The 24,992-nt window shown below is 38.0% G+C and overlaps 1 protein-coding gene across 1 annotated transcript in view; it reads right to left on the bottom strand.

The window, feature by feature from the left end:
- Window positions 1-24,692, bottom strand: part of LOC139743030 (tetraspanin-18B-like) — a 64,396-nt gene extending 39,704 nt beyond the window's left edge. Inside the window, exon 1 of the mRNA XM_071653534.1 lies at window positions 24,532-24,692. The gene's annotated coding sequence lies outside the window, so the exon portion shown is untranslated. The remainder of the gene's footprint in view (window positions 1-24,531) is intronic.
- Between the last annotated feature and the right edge of the window lie 300 nt (window positions 24,693-24,992).

Raw genomic sequence — 24,992 nt, 5'->3', positions numbered from 1 at the left:
TTCATGGAGGTTGATTGTACTCTTTATCCTTCTTTCCTTGAGATTGTTTTTAATCTATGTAGCCCTCTCTGACCTAATCTTCTTCCCTATTCATCCTTGCATTAAAGCTCTATATGTCAGCAATATTGCTGAATGTGTTTTGTTGTTGTTTTTCTTCTTGTTGTTGTGGTATGCTTTCAATTCATTCGCTGTAATTCCCGTGTGTTTATTTTGACCCTTTCATCACTGTTTTGCCCTTTATTTTCAGTCTCTATTGTTTAGTGCCATTCGGCAGTGGAAGGTTATACTGAAGGTTACATTTCTAATGAGTTATACCACAGTGGTTTCCTGGGTCTGTTGTGCAGATTTCATTTTACTCGTATGCAGACCGATGGGCGGAATTTATGCATTCATCAGATTTCCTCACGAAAAATACCACATCCAATGACGATAACAAATGAAACATCAGCCACGTACCAGCATCATATGCGGGGGCTTAACTTATTGTCGGTGGAGCCCTTTTGTTCAAGAGCAATCTAATTACCTCATCATTCGTTTCATTTTAAATGCTTTGTTCAAAGACTAGATCTGTTACGCTGTAATTCAGGCACAAATTAACTTCATTACACCTTATGCTTCCCACCTAACAAGACTTTATGCATGGGTGAAGTTATAACTACACACAATTAATGCTGTATGTGCAAAGACTGATGATACAATACAGCCCCTGTTCAAAGCATTACATGATGGAATGCATAACAGAAAAAAAAAATATCTGGCTAAAGGCAGAAAATTTTCCACATTTTTTGTTTATTCATATTTAGTCACAGCAAGACAATGAGCATGATGAATGTGACAAATAATATATCTCCTGGATAATGAAATCTGAATGTAGGTCTACCCATCACTGCCAACACTCATTTGATTTGTCATTTTTCAATCATCTACAGAGGGGGAGCACAAATGTGGAAATTTTCTCTGAATTGACGGTAACACACTTGACAAGCCTTTTACATTGATCCTGCTATCTGGCATGTTGTAATTAAAATGGAGTAATAGCTCCCCTCACATCGAAGCTGGAAATCAACAATACCAGATCTCTAGGCCCCATGCAGTGACCATGACAGATGAAACCTAAAGTGGCTGTGACATTTGCAGATTGAATTGTGAGGGCTGGTGACGTGAATTGAATGTTCCATTTTAACGCATCTAGGCATTCATTACATAATTTCCAGCCAAAATACCCGTTCATATATCTTGTGTGTGTGTGTGTGTGTGAGTATGTGTGTACATCTGTGTGTGATTACTTCAAGTGTACATCAGATGATCAGAGCTTGTATAATGGACAACAGTACAAAATAATAAGGGATTTGACTTAAAAGACACTTCTGTAAAGTTTATATACCTTGCTAGAGTAAAAATGTCACCACTCCTGCAAACATTACACATTGGAAATCCATTACAAGTCAGAATTCAAAATTGAAATTTTCCGTCATTTTGTTGCCAATTCAGTTTTGACTGATTAATTCATTTTGGAAGCTGAAACATTTTCAATAGAATGTTATTTCATCAATCAGAAAAATATGCCATTCAATCTTGCAATATTGCATAACTATTTAAAGTTTAACAGGTTCACTTCATTGATGGAAGTCAAAATATATTGTAACTGTAATGGAACAAAATGAATCGTGGACATTGCAGAGTGTGTCACTAACTTAACAAATCTATCACAGCAGGTTGTCTGCAAACTTTCCAAGAAAGGGCATTTCATACATTCATGCAGATCTGAAAACAATTCAACTATATGTTGTTTGTTTCTTAACCCAAGCAACAGCTATGAATATTACGATATGGTCCCGACCCTGTGGAGCCGGTGGAAGGATGTAATGGGGTGGAGCCAGGCCCTTGTGGTGTCTAGTCATTACCTATACATTCCCTCCAAAGGACTTTTGCATGCAGCTACAGTTAGATTGCATTCATTGTGCTGATCTAGTTGATGTCTGGTATGTGGTGTGTGAATTGACTGGTTTTGAGTTGTCGTTTTTTCCAAATTCTTCATCTTGTCGCAAAATCACTACAGGCAGAGCAAAGGTTTTAATACACCTGTACCAGTCTTTATGTTCATGAAACCCAAGATGGCATCAGATAGGATAAAGCCCAATGCATGCCCTCGAATTACTACGAATGTTGCAAAGAATTTTACAAGTACCAGTACAAACGACAATGCGTTTTATAAAAAGGATGCACTCAGAGCTCCCACAATAAATTCACCCTATTATGACATCATCGCTGATTTTATCAACTAGGCGTAAGGCTGACAGGCACCTTTCTTCATTATTATTGCTTGTGATTATGACGTCACGTAATGTCACAAAATTATGCATAGATTCCTACCAGTCTGGAAATGTTCATCTCTTTATGAATCTCGACAGGGCATAGGCTAAAGCCACAGCATGCCCTCAAATTATCATCATTAGTGGTAGTAGTACTAAGTAGTAGTAGCAGTAGTAGTAGTTAAGTAGTAGTTGTGTAGTAGTAGTAGTAGTAGTAGTAGTAGTAGTAGTAGTAGTAGTAGTAGTAGTAGTAGTAGTAGTAGTAGTAGTAGTAGTAGTAGTAGCAGTAGTAGTAGTAGTAGAAGAGTAGTAGCGGTGGTGGTGGTGGTATCTACCTGCCTAGTCTCTCATTTCTTTCCCTCTCTATCCCATTTGATAGATTTATCTTTCTATATACCTGTTCAGCTCTCCATCTCTTCATACGTTCAATATCTCACATTTTCTATCCCTCTCTTTCTAAGTCAATATACAAGTTTGTACAATGTATATCTATCTTTCCATCCACCCATTCATATCTCTATCTCTTCATATAATCAATATCTCCCATTTTCTATCCCTCTCTTTCTCAGTCAATATATCTATCTTTCTATCTACCCATTCATCTCTCTATCTATCTCTTCATAAATTCAATATTTCTAATTTTCTATCTCTCTTTCCCAGTCGATATATCTATCTTTCTACCTAGACATTCATCTTCCAATCTGTACATATATTCAATATCTTTCGTTTACTATTCTTTTCTTTTCAAGTTAATATATCTTTCTATCTACTCATTCATCTCTCTAGCTCTCCATATATTCATTATCTCTTATTTTCTATCCTTCTCTTTTCCAGTCAATATATATATATATTTTATGTACTCATTCATGTCTCTTTCTCTCTCTTCATATATTCAATATCTTTCTTTTTCTACCTTTGTCAGTCAATATATCCATCTTTCTATCTACCCATTCATCTCTCCATCTCTGTCTCTTTATATAAATTCAACATCCCTCATTTTCTATCCCTCACTTTCTCAGTCTATATCTTTCTATCTACCCATTCATATCTCTCTCTCTCTTTATATATTCAATATCTCTCATTTTCTCTCCTCCACTCTCTCTGTCTGGGAGCTCTCTTTCTCTGTCTGGTACCAAAGAGAGAGAGCAAGAGAGCTAGTTATATTTGAACATCATCAGCTTATCCAACATCTGGGACTGATTATCTTGATTAATTTCTCTTCAAAGTGATTAAAAAATGTCCAATAAAAAATTGTATTGGAACTGCATCATATGCAGCTTTGTGCACAGCAACAAGTGGATTACACTCAGGCTGTTTTCACACATACCAAGAGTGCGTCATTTGAATCACGATTCTAATGACGCATCACTAGAATCATGATTCAAATGACACATTAACCCGTTGGGGATGGACTGATTTTGCTACAACGTTAATACGCATTTCCCATAGACCCCTGCCCGAGTATGCTCAGGACTCACCCCGTGTATGAAAACTGGAATTGGTCTGGACAAACTGTTTTGTCTGGACCAAATGATGGTCGAGACAAAACAAGTAGGATTGATCTCCAAATCACGATACCTTTCAACCACTTCTGCAGAAAAACTGTGCTCCCCAAATATTCGCATTGCAGTCAAAGTGCATGCCACTATACTACTCATGAGTGATTGATGGGAACTCAAAAGAAGCCACACCTCCAATCTTCACTCTGAAATTCAAAACTGCAGAATATGTGAAGCCTTCCTCCGTCATGTGTATGGACCATAATTTTGATTGTAATTGTAGGCATAACTGTAATTCAGCATTGCAATTGCATTTCTCGACCCGTATGAAAACAGTCTCAGTCTTTATAATGAAGATGGCATTTATCTACAGTCAAAAAGACAAGAGCTGAATGATAAACTGCATCTATCGACACACTCCAATCAACAGGTGGATAGCCACGCCCATGATTGCACTCTTTCGCACCACCACTCACTCACCACAGACCCACTACATATGCCGATCCCTGTCCAGTTCGGGGGTAGAGAGCCTCCCATAATGGACCTACTCCCGGGCATATTTTGACAAGACTGATTTGCGAGAATTGAAATTTGAGCCAGCATACAGACAGCAGCCATTTTGGCTACAGAGCATCTTTCTGGCTGTTGTTGGGTTTGTTTTGTCTTTTCTCCCCTTCCCTTTCAAGCATCTGGGTGCGGAGTGATCGCTTGGTAGCCCACTGCTGCTGGATGTGATTGCCGATCTCCACTGGGAACCCTCATTCCTACATTTCAACGATTTCTCATTATCACCACATTGCAGATGAGGGAACAATGTAGGAGATGGGGGGCACTATTCACACTAGAAAAATAATCCTCATTTTAGATTATTAAAGCAGCATCAGGATGGCTGTGAGTATTATGCTTTCAAGTGCTTGTATCGCAATAAAAACAGATTTCAGAATCCAAATAGCGGGATATCAGAAAACTAAAGATATTGCTTCAGTCCTCCTCCTCGACACCCTTCACATCTGAGAATAATATCTGAACTTTAGACATCCAGAACATTGCAGGTGAGTCTCAGTTTTGAATGCGATGCCAGCTCACTTTGAAGCTAATCTTCACTTCAGTATTGCCTGAACCATTGGGAAATTATTAGAGTGATTGAGAATGTCAGTTTGAAAAGCACCACTCCAATGATTGAAAATGGCACATCGAATGTCACTGCAAGCAACAGATTTTGATGTGCAAGTAGTGGCCTGTATCTTACAGGGAAAAAAAATATGTCAGTTATCCTATCCTTTCATACTTAAACAGCTCCATTATCACATGATATTACATGACTCAGACTGTTCTATGACATAAGGTTGAAGTTGAAAATGTTCAAGAATTCAGCCTCATAGAAATTAGTGCCTAAATGATGCCTTCTTCAAATATGGATACACTAATTCTCCAACAAATCACATGCCCATGTTTTCAGTTTAATTTGTCCATCTCCACATCTGGAGTTCACTTCAAGTGCATAGTTTTATTGCAAGTGTTTGAGGTTAACTCTCCTCCAGGTATGCAGTATTCTATATTTAACAGTTTCTAAGAAATTACTCCTGGTAGCACAATCAATCATTTGAATGAGCACGTGCACACACTGCTGGTTGTACAGCATCACTTTCTTGCTCACTGCAAACATTTAGCTACGACTTGAAATGAAATCCACAATTGCCAAAAAATTCAGATAATGACCAAACCCATCTCAGCTTCCATCCAGGACATTAGAAAAGAGAGTACTTTGTCATCTTTTTTTTTTTTTTTTTTTTTTTTTTTTTTTGGGGGGGGGGGGGGGAGGCATGGACAGTTCAATCTTGCATTCATGAACAAAATACTACATCATTGTTTTCGAGGGGTTCAAGATTTCCAACAGAACTCATCTCTTAATGCATTGAAAACCCATTTCATTCTAATCCAATACTTTTGCAAGTAGAAGGACAAACTCAATTTCTGTTTTGTTTTTTTTTTTGCAAGCACACTGTCAACTTCAATCATTCATTGATTTTCTAGTTATGGTAGTCTCTAGAGATGTGTTCCATTTTTCTCCTCAATTCTTGATGTATTTTGCAGTCTGACATCAAAAACATGCTGGAAGAAGTAGAGCATCTTGATTGACCTCATGTTCACTTCTACTGTGGTGTGTACTCTTGCATGTAATAATGTATCAAGAGTTGAATGTTCCAATTGATAAGTCTCATTAATTTGTGATACAGTCATTGCATGTTGATTAGAAGTCACCTGCACTTTGCCGTGTGGAGAGAGACTTGCTTCATTGTTGCAACTGCACATATTCTCAAAGGTGATCACAAACATTATTTCATAGACCATGCTTTTAGACACACCAAGTTATCCTTTATTCATACAGCACATTGATAAACAACACATTGATACAAGACCATTCAGACATACAGTAATGTCCCAACATATAATCATCATATGGCAGCATCTAGAACTTGCATACTAATCAACATTTTACAAGAAAAGAGGTAAACTTCATCTTCACTTTAAGAAATGGAAATTTGATTTGTAAAACCCAGTAAAGATTTAACATAGACTGTATTTGTTAGGGTAGAACCTGCACGATGTTATACTGGTAACTACCACAATGATTTGTGTATTGATCAAAATGATACTGCGTTTTATGTCTTATTGATGATCTTATTTTTATTGTTATTCATATTTTTTGTTCCATATGTTCATAGGTAAAATTGTGTAATTTGTATTGTTTGTAATCAAGAAAATCAATAAAACATACAAATACAAAAAAAGAAGCTCATGAATGTGCACGAGTCTCTCCCTTGCGCAATACAAACTTTGTGCAGGCTTTGTATCATGTTTTTACATTGTATTGGATTTGTTTGGTTTTTTACAAGAAAAGCCCCGCCTACTTATAGGGCCTATAACATATGACGGCATAAAGACACAAATACATGCTGAATAAATAGGGCCTACACTCTATATCAAAATGATGGTTTGAGCATCATTTTGATAAAGTAGTATACAAATAGGCCTATTAATACAACATTTTAGGAGATGGGGCATTCAGACACATAAAAAATGTCCCAATACTCCCATCAGTATGAAAAATCTCTAGTTTCAAAGGGGAGAGGGGTTGGACATGGGATCTTACACAGGATATTTTGGTAGTCCTATAACAGCCCTTCCTAGTCTGCGCCTCTTTCCAATTCTATCTCATCCTGATAAAAGAAATATACAAAATGGCACATAAACATGGCCAAGGTCATGATACATGTACAAACTTTGTACAAACTACTTTAGGCCCCACCTCCTTCAAACTTCACAGAGAAGCTAACAGCTACCGACACATGTTGATGACACATCTCTGATTGATGGTAACAACTGACATACTTCATTCTCCTGCCCAGAGAGAGAAAAATAATCACCTGACTTCATAAAAGTACAGTAGATAATTTATTTGATATCTGGGTCAAAAATATTTAACCTGCTACTGTTCATGTTCTCTCACATTGTCTTCTTTTTCTTCCTCTCTTGACAAAAAAACAAACAAAAAAATAAATAAAAATGATTCCTGTACAAGGTCACAAGGTTAGCAACAGGTTGTGAGGTTCTTTGAGAAACATGACAAGGTGGTACAGTAAACCCATAAAAATCAAAGGCACTTGGTTAAGATTGCGTTTTTTACATGAATGAATGTACCTTTCATACTGAGGGACTGGGGCAGCTGTAAGAGCACAAATTGTGATGATAACCTAAAAATATTTCTGCTACAGAACATGGCTCAACAATATAGCTATTTTTGAACACCAATGTAACAGGCAGCATGCAATATGAGATATAATCTAACAAAATCTAAGAAGTTAATTTAGTCTTGACAATTAGCAGGTGACTCATGTGGAGTTCAAGAACGAATCAACTAAAAAAAAAACAAGTGCACTCTAAAGTTAAAGGTCCTGTTTAGCTTTGGGAGCAGTAATTTTTTTAAAAAAAAATCAAGATATCACCTTTGATGCATATGCGTAGGTCTGTTGTATCACAAAACATCCTACCATATGAAATTTTTGCATTTAAGCCTAAGATATAAGGAGATATCAGTATATTTCTCAATAAACCATAACTGTAGACGGTTTAGTCTAAAAACATTTTTATCATAACTTTTGTTCACATTTTGTTTATTTAACAAAACTTAACATCGGTTATACGGATTCAGATTTTTACAGTGGTTGTTTTTATCCCAAACTCAACATTTTAGAACTATTTTAAATCACTAATGCTGGGTTTTTGTTTTATCTGCAAATGGTAAATTATGCCTTTAAGAAAGTAGGCCCTATAGTTTACAAGCTTACCCCGACTCTCTTGAAGTAAACATAATGTGAGGGCTATAAACTCATATCATGGTGGTGTGTTACAGTTACAATACATATAATTTTCTTTTCTGTTTCTTCTGGAGTGGTGGAATACTTAATAAATGCAGTTCGTCCATGCACATTGTATACTGCCACAAAGTTTTATTTTTCAAATTTGTTATCGTAATTTTCATATGTTTGTTTGGATTTTACGAGAGATAAGCTAGCTGTGCCCAAGGGAGCAAGATTTATCTAGGGGCAACCGAAAGGGCGGACTAATGAACAATTCAGTGTTTTTAAACAAGACTCAGGGATTCATTGTCTGGGGGTGAAATAGAATGTGCATATTCATATTTCTCTGAAGGTGGATTAGTGTGCGGCAATGTGAAAAAAGACGGTGAAAGTGATTATTACAGGGAAACACAGAGAGGTGCATTTGGCCTTCTTGCCTTTGCCTAGCAGCCGACACTTAAGCCATGCCAAACAGATCTATAATCCAAGCAAAACTGAATTGAATTCACAATCTACATGCACTATTTTCACCTTCACAAAATTCAACAGTTTCCCTGGATCATATAGCATCAACAATTTTTACAATAATGATCACACTGTAGATATTTGGCGCAAGCTCGATCCAAAACGGGTGAGGCGTGGCTACTGAAGCATCCACTGTTCAGTGAAATAATGTGGACAATGTGAAAGCTGGCAAATATTCTGTCAATGTACACACCCAGTGACTAATATGCACAATACTTCTTTCCCTCTCTTTCTCTCTTTATATGTCTCCTTTTTCTCCTTGTATAATAATATTCTTTTGCAGAGGCAGAATAGTGTTTAATCAGCCAGTGCCCACGAGATTACTTTGTACATCTTTGCTGAAAAGGAACCATAAATACTAACAACATCAGCTAGCTGCCTTTCCTGAACCTTCATGTATGGTGACCCAGTGCGGCTTGTATTCACCCTCTTTTTTTTTTTCTCCACATACACTCGGCACACATATATGCACACATATACGGACAAAAAAAAAAACACACACTCTTTCTGCATCCATTACTTCTGCTGTACCCTTTAAAGAGAAAGGAGAAAAAAATCCATCTCGCATTCAACTGCACAGCGGAGGACCCGTGCAGTGCGCATAATATATACTGACATAGTCTTAATTTACAGACCCATTTGCTCGCGTTGCCCTGAATGTAAACAAGGGTCCCCAACACTTTTACCATTGGGAAGAAGTAGCCTGCCTCCACCAGAGATAGAGAGGAAAGAGTTGTCTTCAGGGAGGGAATCCTCATCATCTAACAGGCAAAAGTTAGCCTGAGTTCAAGACCATCCCATTTTGAATCTGACCTCCTTCTGTCGTACTGTAACGCTACAAAAGGTACTGGGAAAGAGAGACCACTGCCTCCCGCTGAACCGAGCCCTCCTCATCCAAAACTGCGAACGATTCTTTCTCAGGGCAGGGCTCCCGCTTTTGCCAGTGTTTCATTGACGATTTCTGCATAATTTGACGACTTTTCCCCAGGCCCTTTTCTCAAATTGCATGCAGCTCCGCTTGACTAGCAAAAAAACAAAACATGAGCTGCTTGTAAATGCACACACAAACCTCACTCACTTGCTTCGTCACTACACCTTTATACTATCAATATTTTGGTGCATTTTTCTCTCCTTTTTCTTTTTTTTTTCTTTTTTTTTTGAGGGGGTGGTGGTTGGTTGGCAGATAGGAAAATAACAAAATAACCTTGCCATACAGATACTGCAAGAAAACTTGCTACAAGATGAATAGATTAGGACACACATATTTAAAAAAATTATCTCACAGGCAACGATGCACTCGAGAATGCAGGTACCGGAAAAAAAAGCATCTGAACACAAGAAGTCAATAAAAAACACCAGGGTGACATACTTCATAAAACAAAAACCGTTTCATATTTATATCATTCATAGACACATTAGATTTGTAAACAGTCTTTTATCTTGGACTTTTCTCCGCTTTATGGTTTGTGAGTTTATCAGAGTATCATGTGATTAGTCACAAGAAGTATTATATAGAGTTATATAACGCCTGAAGAGATCCTTGTCATTTGATTGGTTGTTTGACATTGATAATTTGGCCCATTTCACTATGACGTCATCATCCGTGCAATTGTGGTTCCATTTACCGTGCAATTTTGGATCCATACGATTTGCTCCATTGCACGCTCACTGAGAGTCCGGCATAAACTACGTGTATACGCTTGCGTTTTGCAGTGTATGTATGCGACAACGCGCTACCTAGCGTAAAGCGCTCAGTGAGCACTCTCGCGATCTCAGATTCTCTATTATTTCTAAATTAATAAAACATGAAAGGAAAAGGATCTCTTTCAGGCATTATATAAAACAAATAATAAATGTTTTTCATTCGTGCAATGGACAGAATATTTCATTCGGTGAAAGATGAAATGTTTGATCCATTCAACTTGGCTGCACCTCGTTGAATGGATCATTTCATCTTTCACCTCATGAAATATTCTGTCCATTGCACTCATAAACATTCATTATTTGTATACTATTACAATCATATGGCTACAGCAACTAAAGGGCTGTTCACACACACACACACACACACACACACCACACATATTTCAGATGCATTGATTTCTTCTATTTTCATGCGAAAACCATTAATTCTTGTGTGTGACACACACACAGTTGCTCTTGTGATCTGCATGGCGATCAATGCAAAATCAGTCCATCTTCATTCCTTTTCTCATCATATCCAGGGTATTCATATCCTCATATATTGACTGTGGTTATTGACAGAACATTATCCCTATTCTTGAACACAGTTTCTTATATACACATGATCATGATAGACCCCAGTAGCACGTATTTTGTAGGACCATGCAGTACACAATTTTCACCCTGGGGTACCATTTTTAAACAGTGCATTTTTGAAATGATGTGCTAATGATTAGGCCTATATTACATCAACACTGGCCTGTCAGCCAATTTGTCATATTGCAACAAGGTAGCCAGTGTCGGGGGAAAGCGTCTTATGGTGATAGTGCATTTACACTCCCTCACATCCTTAGAAGCACTTACATCATTTCCCCTAAAGTTATAAATGCTGGTACTTCGTGGTGGGCACAAACATGCGGTCGTGTATGGTGAATATATATGGCTATCTTCATGTCATCATATACAAAGTTACATGACACATCATTCATGTCATTTATTGCTACCAGTGGACCTGAAGATTCTGACATTTTCCAGGAAATAAACAAAGAAAGCCTCAGTCCAATTGCAGTAGAAAGATATCTCGGTTTGATAACACAGACTGTGGTCCATTCAACTAATGACCCCTGTCCATGTAATCAAATCTCCCGTTATATTCACTTTTGTGTTATCCTAGCAAAATATACACTGTTTGTCTCATTATATAGAAGTATGACACATTAAAATTATCTGTTACTTGACAAAATATAATTTCCACAAACTAAAAGAATATAAGACAATATGGATAGATGATTTTTTTTTTTTTTTTTTTTTTTTTTGGGGGGGGGGGGGGGGGGGGTATGTGTTTCTTCAAAGCACCCAACCCCAGGTAAAAGATTATTTATGCATTACCCTTGCAGCTATGTTTTAATGTTAACTAACAGGGTATTGTCATCCGCGTGAATGTAAGAAGAATACACAAAACATCAGGAACAGAAAGTTACTACCGTCATTCTTCTTTCGGTAAATCATCAAACATTCTATCCTACAAATATGCTTCAAATTAGACATTATGGTGAAGTAACTGGCTTGTTCTATTTGCTCAGAACTCCTCCACTACTCATCAAACAAAGCCAAGAAATTGAATTGTTTTCCAATTGCCATGAAATGTATGAAGTGTTCCTTTTGCTTCTTGATATTTGTGATAACCTTGTCGTACTCTATTGTATGTATCCGGGTAATCATTGAGATAATGGTTTTTGGTACAAAGTGTTTCACACATGACAGCATGACATACATTGTAGATAGCATTTCTGTTGACAAGGCACTTGTTACAAAAGTCCTACTGCCGCTAAAGAGAATATAATCAAACAAACTGAAGGTTTAATTAAAATTCGACACAGGTTTATAGGGGCACACAACCCTAAAAAACATTATGCCTTAGACACACTGTGTGGGCAGTGGACACATAAACATCCCCCAAGGCAAGTACTGACATCATATTGCTGTTACAATACCAACGTTGTATTTGCTCTGATCATAATTTGAACCTTGGGGGGGGGGGGAGAGAACAAGGTCATCATGTGCTCAGAAGTGTTGCCATTTGTCAAAGAACCAATATCTAAATTAATTTCCTCGTAACTTTGATCTAATATTACTCTAATCCAACATGTCATATCTAGGAGACAATATGGCATTATGCTGTGACTCCTGCAGAACTACAAAGTTTTACAAGGCTAATTAATGTAATAAATTATCTTGTCAGTGAGTGAATTAATTGCACTTTTTCGCAAACTAGAAGTAGGCCTACAGTTTATGTGGTAACAACACAATTTTTGCCAACAAATACTGTCTATGCCTATTTGGAAACAGAACTGGAAAAGGAAGCATTTTCTACTGTAATCTTGATCACAAGAGTTGAGAGTAAAATAAAATATCTAAATCTTGGAGGCTTCCAGCTATAATAGCCAAGAACTTTGTAGTATTGCACTGGCTCTGAAGCATGTCATGAATGGGGCACTTGCTATAAAAGTTAAAAGTGAACCAACTCAACAATGTAATGAAAATGAAACCTTCAGATACATAATTGCAGGTGTCATAGGTATAAGAGTACCATCATATTTGTATCTTTTCAAGTACATTGGCCACAACATGGGGTTGTTGTCGGTCTAGTTTAATCCACCTGCAAATATGGTAGAGTCTCTCATGTACTCTGATATCATGCAAAACTTTGATCAGTGATGGCTGTGTTGTTCTTTATGAATCATCATAAAAATAATGCTCCCGATTTTGGTTAATGATGCTGTGTATTTAAGACAGCATAAGATTACGTTTTTTTTAAGATGAGGGGCTGCTTGTCCAAGTCTTGTACATGGGTCATAATAAATGTCAGTAATGTGGAAAGAAGTCTGCTTCCCTCACAAATTTGCATCTATGATTTTACCTTTGCCACTTTCAGCCATATATATGATGCTGCGGTCTGTAGCTACCAACAAAAACAAGAACACTGATTTCACATGATCTCTCTGATCTGGTGTTAAAGCTTTTTTGATTAGGCAATAATGACAACTCAATGTCCAGAGTGCCTATCGCAATCACACCTGTCCTGTCCTATTGCTTGAAAGCTTTTTTACATCTCCTCCTGAATTTCTTTTTTTATAACATCCCTCCTTCTGATCATCTTTTTCAATCGATAAGAGGGTCGTAACGCCATATTACACCTCCCCCACTTTGTTGAGAGCATTTTCGTTTCCCCCAGGAGCCTCTGCCTCACAGCCTACTTCGTGACGTAGAGCTGAATCAACACGAGTCAATCAATAATGCACGATGTCGATATGAATTTCTTGATCAGCCCCCCAGAATGACACAATAGAGCATTGCGATTACGATAGCATGCAACATGGAGTGCTTTCTCTCTCCTTCTCTATCTATCTACCTATCTATCTATCTATCTATCTATCCATCCATCCATCCATCCATCCATCCATCCATCCATCCATCTATCTATCTATCTATCTATCCATCCATCCATCCATCCATCCATCCATCCATCCATCTATCTATCTATCTATCTATCTATCTGTCTGTCTGTCTACAGCATCTCTCTCACCCTCATAATACTCAATGAGATCTGGTACATTTATTCAATGCAGATGATGTCATACTCATAGATCATTATCAGTCTATATTTCATTCAACCTCTCATACACTGAAAAATCCATCCAACACCTACTTAAAACAGTACTTTAATGCTCCTTTACGTCTCAATTTTTGTTTGGAGGTGGCATTTTGCTACCCAAGAAGGCGTGTTTGAGCCACAAAAGTAAACACTTCAGTGAATGATACTGTGATAAATATGTATTTTTTAATGTTGTTATCATTGTCATTGCTAGTTGTACTGTTGCTCATGTTCAATGGCTGCAAGCCCCATTATGTCACATTCAGGAATGCTGGTTAGAATATCAGAGAGGGTCTTAAAAATTACCTACTTGTAAGGAAAAACTGGTTTTGAAATGGCTGAGATATCAAGAAACAAAGAGGTCCTAACAAAAGGTAGGACCCACCTTTTATAAGGATCACTCAGCCATTTCAATACCAATTTCCATCAAAGAAACTTTGAATTCCTCTTAGAATCATATGCTTTTTGATTTTATAAGTGGTTTCTAATCATCTCTCAAAAAGTGAAAATCTAAATCCCCATCTCAACTAAAATTACACCATCCCTTTTAACCCACTGGGGTTAGCCACGAGAGTTTAAAAGTCTTGACAAAGAAACTTTAACTCACACCACTCCAGTCATCCCCAAGAGTTTCTGGATGTACATGAGATACAAGTGATGGACAATGCATGCAGTAACAAGGAAAAGTAGAAATCACGTGGTGCGTAATATATGTCCCCGCCGGAAGTAGCATTTAGTAGCAAAAATGTACAATATAGGTAAAAAGATCAAGGTCAAAGGTCAAAGAAGTCAAAGGTCAAAATTCTATGTAGAAGTTTTGAAGCCCTCACCTAGTGCCATCACATAAAGCAAACGGAATCGAAATCGGGTTAGAAATGGCGAAGGAGTAGCATTTTGTAGCCAATGTACAATATAGGTAAAAAAATCAAGGTCAAAGGTCAAAGAAGTCAAAGGTCAAAATTCTGTGTAGAAATTTTGAAGCCCTCACCTAGTGCCATCACATAAAGGAAACGGAATTGAAATCGGGTTAGAAATGGCGAAGGAGTAGCATATGGTAGCAAAATGTACAATACAGGTAAAAAATCAAGGTCAAAGGTCAAAGAAGTCAAAGGTCAAAATTCTGTGTAGAAGTTTTGAAGCCCTCACCTAGTGCCATCACTTAAAGCAAACGGAATTGAAATTGGGTTACAAATGGCGAAGGAGTAGCATTTTGTAGCAAAATATACAATATAGGTCAAAAATCTAGGTCAAAGGTCAAAGAAGTGAAAGGTCAAAATTCTGTGTAGAAGTTTTGAAGCCCTCACCTAGTGCCATCACATAAAGCCAACGGAATCAAAATCGGGTTAGAAATGGCGGAGTAGCATTTTGTAGGCAATGTACAATATAGGTCAAAAATCAAGGTCAAAGGTCAAAGAAGTGAAAGGTCAAAATTCTGTGTAGAAGTTTTGAAGCCCTCACCTAGTGCCATCATATAAAGCAAACGGAATCAAAATCGGGTTAGAAATGGCGAAGGAGTAGCATTTTGAAGCAAAATGTACAATATAGGTCAAAGGTCAAGGTCAAAGGTCACAACTGAAATTCTGTATAGAAGTTTCAAAGCTCTCATGTAGTGCTATCATATAAAGCAAACAGAATCAAAATCGGGTTAGAAATGGCGAAGGAGTAGCATTTTGAACATTTTGATCACACACGGACGCACGGACGGACGGACAGACGGACAGACGGACAGACGGACAGACGGACACACACACGTACGGAGCCCGTTTCATAGTCCCCTGCTCGAACTCGTTCGGCGGGGACAAAAATGCCAGTACAATGGTAACATGACCATGGTCAAGTTCTGTACCAAAATACAGAAAGCTCAACGTGTACAGGGCATCAATGTTATGGAATGTTTGCTGAGAATCATCCCGTTACTTCAAACAGTGTACCTGTTTCATATCTTTAGCTGTCTGGTGTGCATCACTAACACTGGAACAAACAGGTTATTTGTACAGAGTACAGACAAAGCAGGTACAGTCTGTACATCAAATATACATAGTAACACTACCATACAATGTTGAAGAAAGAGTTCTCCCATCGCAACGGTAAATTGGCACCTCGTCTACAACCACCCTGTCCACTGTCCACCTAGTCTAATGCCATCTCGTCTAAACTCACTTCGTCTACTACCAACTCGTCTACCAACCATTTTGTCTATATGCCAATTAGTCTAATTGTCATTTCGTCTACTAGCCATTTTATCTAATGTCCAATTTGTCTAAGTCACATTTCGTCTAACACCCATTATGTCTATTGACCATTTCGTCTATTAATCATAAGGTCTATGAATAAAACAGTCTACAGCTCATTTTGTCTAATAGCCAATTGGTCTACAACTCATTGTCTAATAGTCAATTAGTCTAATAACCAGTCAGTCTACTCCCAACTGGTCTACTGCCAACTGGTCTACTCCCAATTGGTCTAATCCCAACTGGTCTACACCCAATTGGTCTACTCCCAACTCGTCTACTCCCAATTGGTCTACTCCCAACTCGTCTACACCCAAGTGGTCTACTCCCAACGTCTACTCCCAACTAGTCTACATCCAACTGGTCTACACCCAACTCGTCTACTGCCAACTCATCTACTGCCAACTCGTCTACTGCCAACTCGTCTACTGCCAACTACAAGTGCTACTCCCAACTGGTCTACTACTAGTTATAGTTTTTTTTTTTTTGTTATTTAAGTCTACTTCATCCAGTTTCTTTTTTCCCAGTGAAATAGGTTGAACACTCTTGGTGCTCCATTTGGTTTGAATTTTTATGTTCTAATTATGACAATTTTTTAGGAAAAAAAGATGTCACAGTGTGAAAAACTTGCTGTTATTTTTGTGGTAGATGTGTAATTTACTACCAAACGCAATGAAAATCAAATTACACTCGTACTCGATAATTCCTCATTCAGGATCCCACCAAGATCGCTGCATGTATGCGCACGGAGGTACGGTTGGGCTGGGGTGGTCGGTCGAAATGTAATTCTGTTTCGTATGACTGACAATTCGTTTGTGATGGAGGATTGTAACTGAGCTAGTTTATCATTATTTAGTTATTTTACGGCCAGAATGTAGACTGGATAGTCATGTCTCACCATTGATTAGTATGTCTTTATATTCAGCATGTGCGGAATAATTAACAACTAGAATAGTCTAATATTGATTTTTGTGCTAATCAAGGGCAGGGTTTAATATGAATAGTTCATGACAGTGAGACGGACTGGACACTAGACAAAGTGGTATATTCATTATTAGCATGACCAGATGGAAATGATCAGTTTGGGTAAATTGTTGAGAGTAAAACTACATGTATATCAGTTGGGAGTACACCAATTGGGTATAGACGAGTATAGACCAATTGGGAGTAGACAAGTTGGGAGTAGACCAATTGGGAGTAGACCAATTGGGAGTAGACCAATTGGGAGTAGACCAATTGGGAGTAGCCCAATTGGGAGTAGACCAGTTGGGAATAGACCAATTGGGAGTAGACGAGTTGGGAGTAGACCAGATGGGTATAGATCATATTGGGTATGGACAAACTAAGGGTTGGACGATATGATTACTAGACAAAGTGAATGTAGACTAAATGACTTGTAGACGAGGTGGGAGTAGACTAACTAGTAGTAGACAAAATAGATATTTGACGACATGGCAAATAGACATTGTGAGTGTAGATGATTTGGCTATTAGATCAATTGTTTTGTAGACGAAATGCTCCTTAAACGAGTTGGGTATTAGACAGTACGGGTAGTGGGCAAAGTGACTATTAGACAATATGGGTACTGGACAAAACGAGTTGTAGACCAAATGGGTATTAGACGAATCGGTAATAGACGATATGCCAGTAGACCAATTGGAAAATAGACATAGTGGCTGTAGACGAGGTCACTATAAACCATCGCAACAGACAGACTTTGTTCTTAATCTCTTCTCTGCCAGATTCTGGCATCCCCTTAAAGTTTGCTGGTGACTTCCAATTTTCCCTGGTGGGCAATGGATCAAATGTGATCTGCAATCACTTTGGGACATATAGTGTACAGCACAGGGCTCGACACTAACTTTTCGGCTCATTCGGGCCACTAAAATCGCAAAATCTGAAATTTTGGTGGCCCAACAAAAGATATGTAGTGGCCCAAAATACAAAAGCAAAACAGTGGCCCAAAATAAAAAAGCGAAAGTACAATCAGTAACAATCCATTCTGAACCTTTGTTGCACGATTGGGCCACCAAAAGTTAGATTTGGTGGCCCGACACAAATTTTTAGTGGCCTGGGGTGCCAGGACACCACTACTGTATATAACAATAATAAAACTCCTGCATCTTGGTCAAGGGTGACTGGAGTTGCTACACGCCCTTCTTGCATTATAGGCCACAGTGTTATCTGCATTGCTGAGGGAAACTAATTAATATTTGCCTAGAGTGACAGAGAAGATGCATAATAAATCATTCGAGTGAACTTCAATCTGCTAATTGCAAAATGGCTCAGTCACCCTTTAAGGTATGCAATGAATGCTGATAGGTGGGAGTATCATCAGTCACTATAACCCTGTCTTGTTCATGCAAAATATTACACAATATGCAAAATAGGGTACCAGCAATGTATATAAATCCAGTATTGGGACAAACAACAACTGGTTATTTAACACAAGGATTAGTTTATCCCCCCCCCCCCCCACCACCACTGATTTTAGCTTTCATAAAATGTTAGGACTCTCATATGTTTTGATTGTTGGTCTCTTAGTAGTCACACTGACCACACAAGACATAAATTAAGATAATGACATTTTCAAAAAGCTACACTTGTAAGTATTACTTTTGTGCTGTTTGAATAACTTTTGATGCAAATTTTAATTTACAACACATTTGAAATAACAACAAGTCAGACAAGCAAACAAGGAAGTGAGACAAGACTTAAAAACAAAAGTGTCTCTAGTGGTTCAGAGATATTATACAAATCATATCACCCCAAAGATGCATGTATTTTTAAAAACAAAATCAAGGAATTTGAATTCATGGAGTACATCACACACTTCATGTTTGATTTGTACTAGAGATGGACTTTTAGATTCTTTGAAGACAAGATACCTTCATGTCCAGTGGGCATCAATAACAAGAATTAAAGCACTGATAAGATATCAACTGTGACGGTAAAAATCACCTATCAGCGTAAGATTTGTTTATCTTTGTGATGGTAGTAATTTCATGTGGTAAGTCAGTTTGAAAAAATAAAACTTCTTTTTGGTAAATAAACTTGAATCACAACTGATACAAATGCAAGCCACAAATCTTGTTCACTGTTCCTCAGATGCTTGTCCAGTGCTTATCAACAATTACCCTAAAGCAATCTGCATATTGCCCCAAAGCATTAGTCATTCAAAGAATTGTTTGTCAAAACGTGAATGGGAAACACTCACATAAATTTGACCGCATTGTAAAAATGACTTTTTGTATTCACACAATGGTACACAACACTCATTCCCACGCCGCAAGACTTTCGACACAAACATGCTATCCAATTTGAAAATCTGATGTGTTCGATTCATTTTTCCTCGGTCATTGTGAGTGAAAATGGCTCGATATATGGAAAAAAGATCCTCTACTTTGCAACCGCTTCCTTGCATTCTATACTGTATACGCACAAGTTGGGAGTTCAATCAAATACCAGACCACTCACAAAAGGCAACTGTGATTTCACACTGAAGTGTGTGTGTGTGTGTGTGTTTGCGTGCGCAGTACTGCATTGTCAATGATCAAATATTGCATTGGCAATTGGAATAATATGGGGTCATTCCTGCTCCAGCGAACTGCAAGCACAACAGCATTGCCTTACGGCCGTAACAATGCCATGAATACTATCTCTGCTTCGAGATCTCGCCCTCTCTTTCTTGGCTTTGTATGCGTGACACACCTTTGGCATTCCACACATTTCGTACCAATTGAAAAACAGATCCAACAATGAATGGATTATTTGCCAAATAAAAGGCATTAAGTGCTGTTTCCTGTTTTAAGTCAGTATCATGGGATGTGCTCTTCAAAAAGTCTAATGATGGTTTTGGTATTACAACATTCCTATAATGTATGCAACAAACTGGCTAAAATGTGTTCTTCATGATTGCATCATAGAACAAACTCTGGGTTTTTTTTAATGTACAATAATGCAACATATGGTTTTCTGTGCCAATTATCACTCAAAGTACACATACAGTAGGGTTATTTCGATACTAACATTTGAGAAATTATGTTATTTAATGGTTGCAAAGGCAAATGCAACATATTGTTTTCATCACTTGGATAATAGAGCATTAAACATAAGGATTGTGCCTGTAATCACTAACAGAAGACTTTCTACAGTCGCTGTAGTTGCTGAAGCAATAATATAGGGTATGATCATCAGTGACTGTGGGTACACTTGACAAAGACAAAGTACAACCACTTTTGTTTTAAAACAAACTGATAGAAGTATGCCCATCATCAAGCTTCAGGTCCTAATGTGACTTACTTCCTTCTGTCTTATCCCTGCTTCATAACTATTTTATTGGACTCCTCTTATCATAATCATAAGACTACTGGATGTCTTCATGGTTTGCCTAAACAATACTCAAGCTTCAAGTGCTACCAGAGTTGTATGAAACTACCTCTTCAGTTAAATGACAAGTTCACCTTCTATACAATGTCACGTGGATTGAGTGAATGTGGCAATGTTTAACAGTAGAATAGATCAGTGAAAGTTTGAGGAAAAATGGACAATCTGTTCAAAAGTCAGAACCACCACCGCTGGATTAACCGCGAAGACTACTACAGCTTGTGATGTCACATGCGCAGAACAATATAAAGGTCAATATAAAGAAAATTCAACATATTTTCACCTTAATCGCATAGTAAAGAGCACTAGTACTTTCGACTTGTCACTTTCAGAAGGTAGGGGAAATTTTTATCAACATACAGGCTGTATGTAAGTAACAAGACAAGGGAATGTGTACTTTTTTCAAAAAAAAAGAATTCTCTTTATATTCCTTATATCATTTTAAGCATGTGACATCACAAATTGTAGTAGTCTTCTCATCCAGTCATGACTGCACAGACACTTTAAAAATTCATAGCGTTTGAATGGATTGCCTGATTTTCCTCAAACTTTCACTAATGTGTTCTACTGATATTGCTACATTCACTCAATCCACATATGTGAGGGTGAACTTGTCCTTCAATGTGAGTGACTTCCTTCAGTCTTACACCTACTTCAAAATATTTTATTTAACTACTGAATTTTTGAATGGTTTGCCAAAACAATACTCCACTGGTCAAGCCTCAAGTACTACCAGACATACGACATATGAAACTACTTTATACCTCTTTAGTTCAGGATAGTTTCATGTTACAAAAACACTACAAAACAAATCCATCATGCCACCCTGATACTTTATTCCTTCAAGTGGATTTACTCTTGACTCTGAAGTAATTGGGAACTATCTATTCGTTAAATGCAGGGTAGAGTCAGGGCAGTCTAAAAAAAATATATATATAAAAGAGGGAAGATTCAAAAATTTTGCATTGACATTTTCTCTGGCTGCATTTTAAAAAAAGGTCAATCAATACAGCAACATCATGAATGGGTAAAACAAAAGACTCTGAGACTGAATCATTGCTAGTCAGGGCTCCACACTAACTTTTATTTTTGGTGGCCCAATTGGGCCACCAAAATCATCGATTTTTATTTTTTGGTGGCCCGAAAGTAAAATCTGGTGGCCCGAAATCAAGAAAAACATAAGAAAAACTACTAAACATAGTCCTACTAAACATAGAAAAATAGATATTAAGCATTACTGAAGTGATACAGGTACCCATGTCTAAATTCATTTCCAAAGTCAAAAACAAACATCTGAAATTCATTTTAGCATCTTACGGAGCTGATTGTTACCGCTGTTCATTTCCAAAAGTAAAGGCAAACATCCTACTTTTTTGATGGCTCGATCGGGCCACCAAAATCTTCATTTCAGAATTTTTGGTTGCCCGACGTGCATTTTTGGTGGCCCCGGGCCACCGTTAGTGTCGAGGCCTGCTAGTTTGCTTTCCTCGCTACAATTGTATGCCATTGCGACTTATGAGAAATATATACAGTGTACCGTAATGTATTTTACAGTATATATTTGGTCCACTATCCCAGTTTTTGCCTTTGACTGCTTAAAATGCATCCATTCTGTCTACTGCCACCATTGTACAAGGGAATTTTACATTACTATGAAATACAATTTGTAACTATACACTCTTTACTTATCTCTTATATTCCCCCACCCAAGTGAAAATTATCACACACAAAAAAAAATCTGATTGATTTAATCAGAATTCTATGCACCCACGCATGAAATATATACAAATGGCATTGCATTTTTTAAGTTTGTGATGAAAGAAGAACATTACAGGGGAGGTTTCCAGTGCATGGACTTGGTGAACAAAACACAAAGTCTGTAAAAATAAGGGAAATCTAGATTTGATACTACAACTTAGTACAAGAACATGAAAAAAAAAATGATGAGTTAAAGTGTATTTCCTGGCATAATCTTTACTGCATACACATCAAAGCACATGTATCAAGGTGATATTTATGACCAAGTCTTATAATTCATCAGCAATAAATTGAACTAGCCAAGTCTTTCATAAAGAGTGCAAAAGTTATACTTTCGAGTAAAATGCATCTAAAATTCATGTTTCGCATGATTAAATGTCAATTGCGAACTGGCGAACCACTCTTTCTCTGAAAGTATACCAAATCTCAGCCTAAAACTTTGTCACGAGATAAACCACACCTTCTATCATGAGATTACACTAAAATCTCAAATTCAAGCATTTTGCATTCCTACACATGCATTTCGCTGGTTTTATGTATCAGCGACAAATTCTATTCCGTTTAGAAATCATAAGTTTATTGTACATGTTGTTTCTATACTCACAAGATGTCAATTTCAATTTCTTCTGAATGCACATATTTCTACATTTTCCTCACAAAATTTATTGAAAATTGTGTGTATCATTTCTGATTATGGCAGTTAATTAGACAATATGATCTAAAGGCAAACATATTATTTTGGCTTTTGCCAAATTATGCTGAGGATATGTACACAAACAATGTCCCAGCTTTTAGCAATTAGCTACTTTGCAGTTTTCACGGAAAGCCAAACAAATTTCTTACAGATAAACTATTATTTGCATAACCAATGCTCATCTGACTTCAATACCCAACACTTGTTGACATATTTTTTTACAACATAGTCAAATGTAAATCGATCAAACAATAGGCCTATCTGTATCCTCTCTATTGGTCAAATGTAAATTGATTGATAATCAAGCTCATATGCCTTAGAATAGATGGTGAAAGCATGCATCTTTTGTCTTCATATATTCAGTTCCTTCCTCTTGAAAATGGCTGGATCTGGTTTATATCCCGGTGCTGAGGACTTGCTATCTACACTTGTAAAAATCAGTAGGCTCATTTTTTTTTCCATCAATTTACATACAGGAAAGTATATATCAGCCACTAGCAAAATATTGCGAGGCTTGAACAAAGATATGCAACTTTTGATATATACGACTTTCCTAGACGTATAGACTTTTGTAGGCATGGGCTTCTATGCTGTTCATTCTAACACTGCTGGGTTGAGCCGTGACTGAGCTGACTGTGGTGGCCTGGTGTACATGGAACCAGCTTCTATTTCTAGCTTCTGTGGAAACAGTCCTCAGTGGTACATATTGTAGTGGGATTTGGTTTGGGGGGGTGGTTGGTTTTAACTTCCCCTCTTATCTACTGTACCTCACGACCTTAACCAGACCCGGACTGTGACTTTAACCTGACTAGGGGGTCACCTGACTGACAGTATCAGGTGACAATTGACCCCCATGACCTTGACTCGACGCTGAATGGACTCACGGATTAGGAAGGAAACAACTACAAGGCATACACCTGTATAAATCTACCTGAATCCAGTCCATCGTCAGCCTGGCGTAGTTTTTCCCACCTTACCATAAATAAGCATCTTATTGTAATATTCCATTATGGAACTAGAAGCCACTGACACAGGTCTCGAAAGTAGTTTCGCCATGGAGAGAGTCCCGGGGCACTGCAGGAAAGTCTGACGGACCTGCATGCATGCAGGTGACGTTGACATAAAAATTGACAGTTGGCCTTTGCCGACCCGACCCGACCCATTTCCTTGAAAATACCGCTCGGATGCGATGTGTACCATACCAGCGAGCGAGGTACCCCTGCACCTGTAGCTCAGGCAGCCATACAACGAACACTGGTTTCCCATTACACACGCATCCCATCGCTCGAGATACGGCACCTCCACAAACACACACACACACATACACACTCTCCCAAACGATGCACGCAGCTGAACGAGGAGATAAACTTTCACTTTTACTGAGACATAAGGGTGTAGAAATTAATGGTGTGACGACAGACACTCACCTTTTTCCCGTTTGATAGATTCCTCTTATATACCTCTGGGGTACTTTATCAAGAATCCAGCAGAAATACTCCTCTTAGACAGGAAATTCGGGAATTTGCCTCTTCGACGTAGTGTTCGCTCTTAGCTCGCTGTGGCGTAATTTACCTACTAGACTGGTTGCGTTAGACTTTCCCTTCACGCACGCGCCCGTTGCTGCTCGCTCGTACATGTATGTGTACTGCTGCTGTACTATCTGGACTCGCTGGTTTGTGTACAGAAAGAGGCGGGATGCCGTTGACATACTCGGACACCGTTCTGTACAATCACGGGAATGGGTGTGGCCCTGTGTTACTAACGCCGAAGTCGCGCCATTCAATGGCGTGCGGAAACCTTCAGGAGTTTGGCGGCGATTAGACCACCCTTTTTGTATTGGTAGGGCCTATAAGAGCATTCTGTCATCAGCAACTATTGTTTAATTAAG

The sequence above is a fragment of the Diadema antillarum genome, unplaced genomic scaffold (genome assembly GCF_040938485.1).
Source record: "Diadema antillarum isolate AM-2024a unplaced genomic scaffold, OU_Dant_1.0 seq00001042_RagTag, whole genome shotgun sequence".
In the NCBI taxonomy this organism is placed as follows: Eukaryota; Metazoa; Echinodermata; class Echinoidea; order Diadematoida; family Diadematidae; genus Diadema; species Diadema antillarum.
Note: the sequence above shows the minus strand (reverse complement) of the source record. Positions and strands in the feature narration are given on the sequence as shown.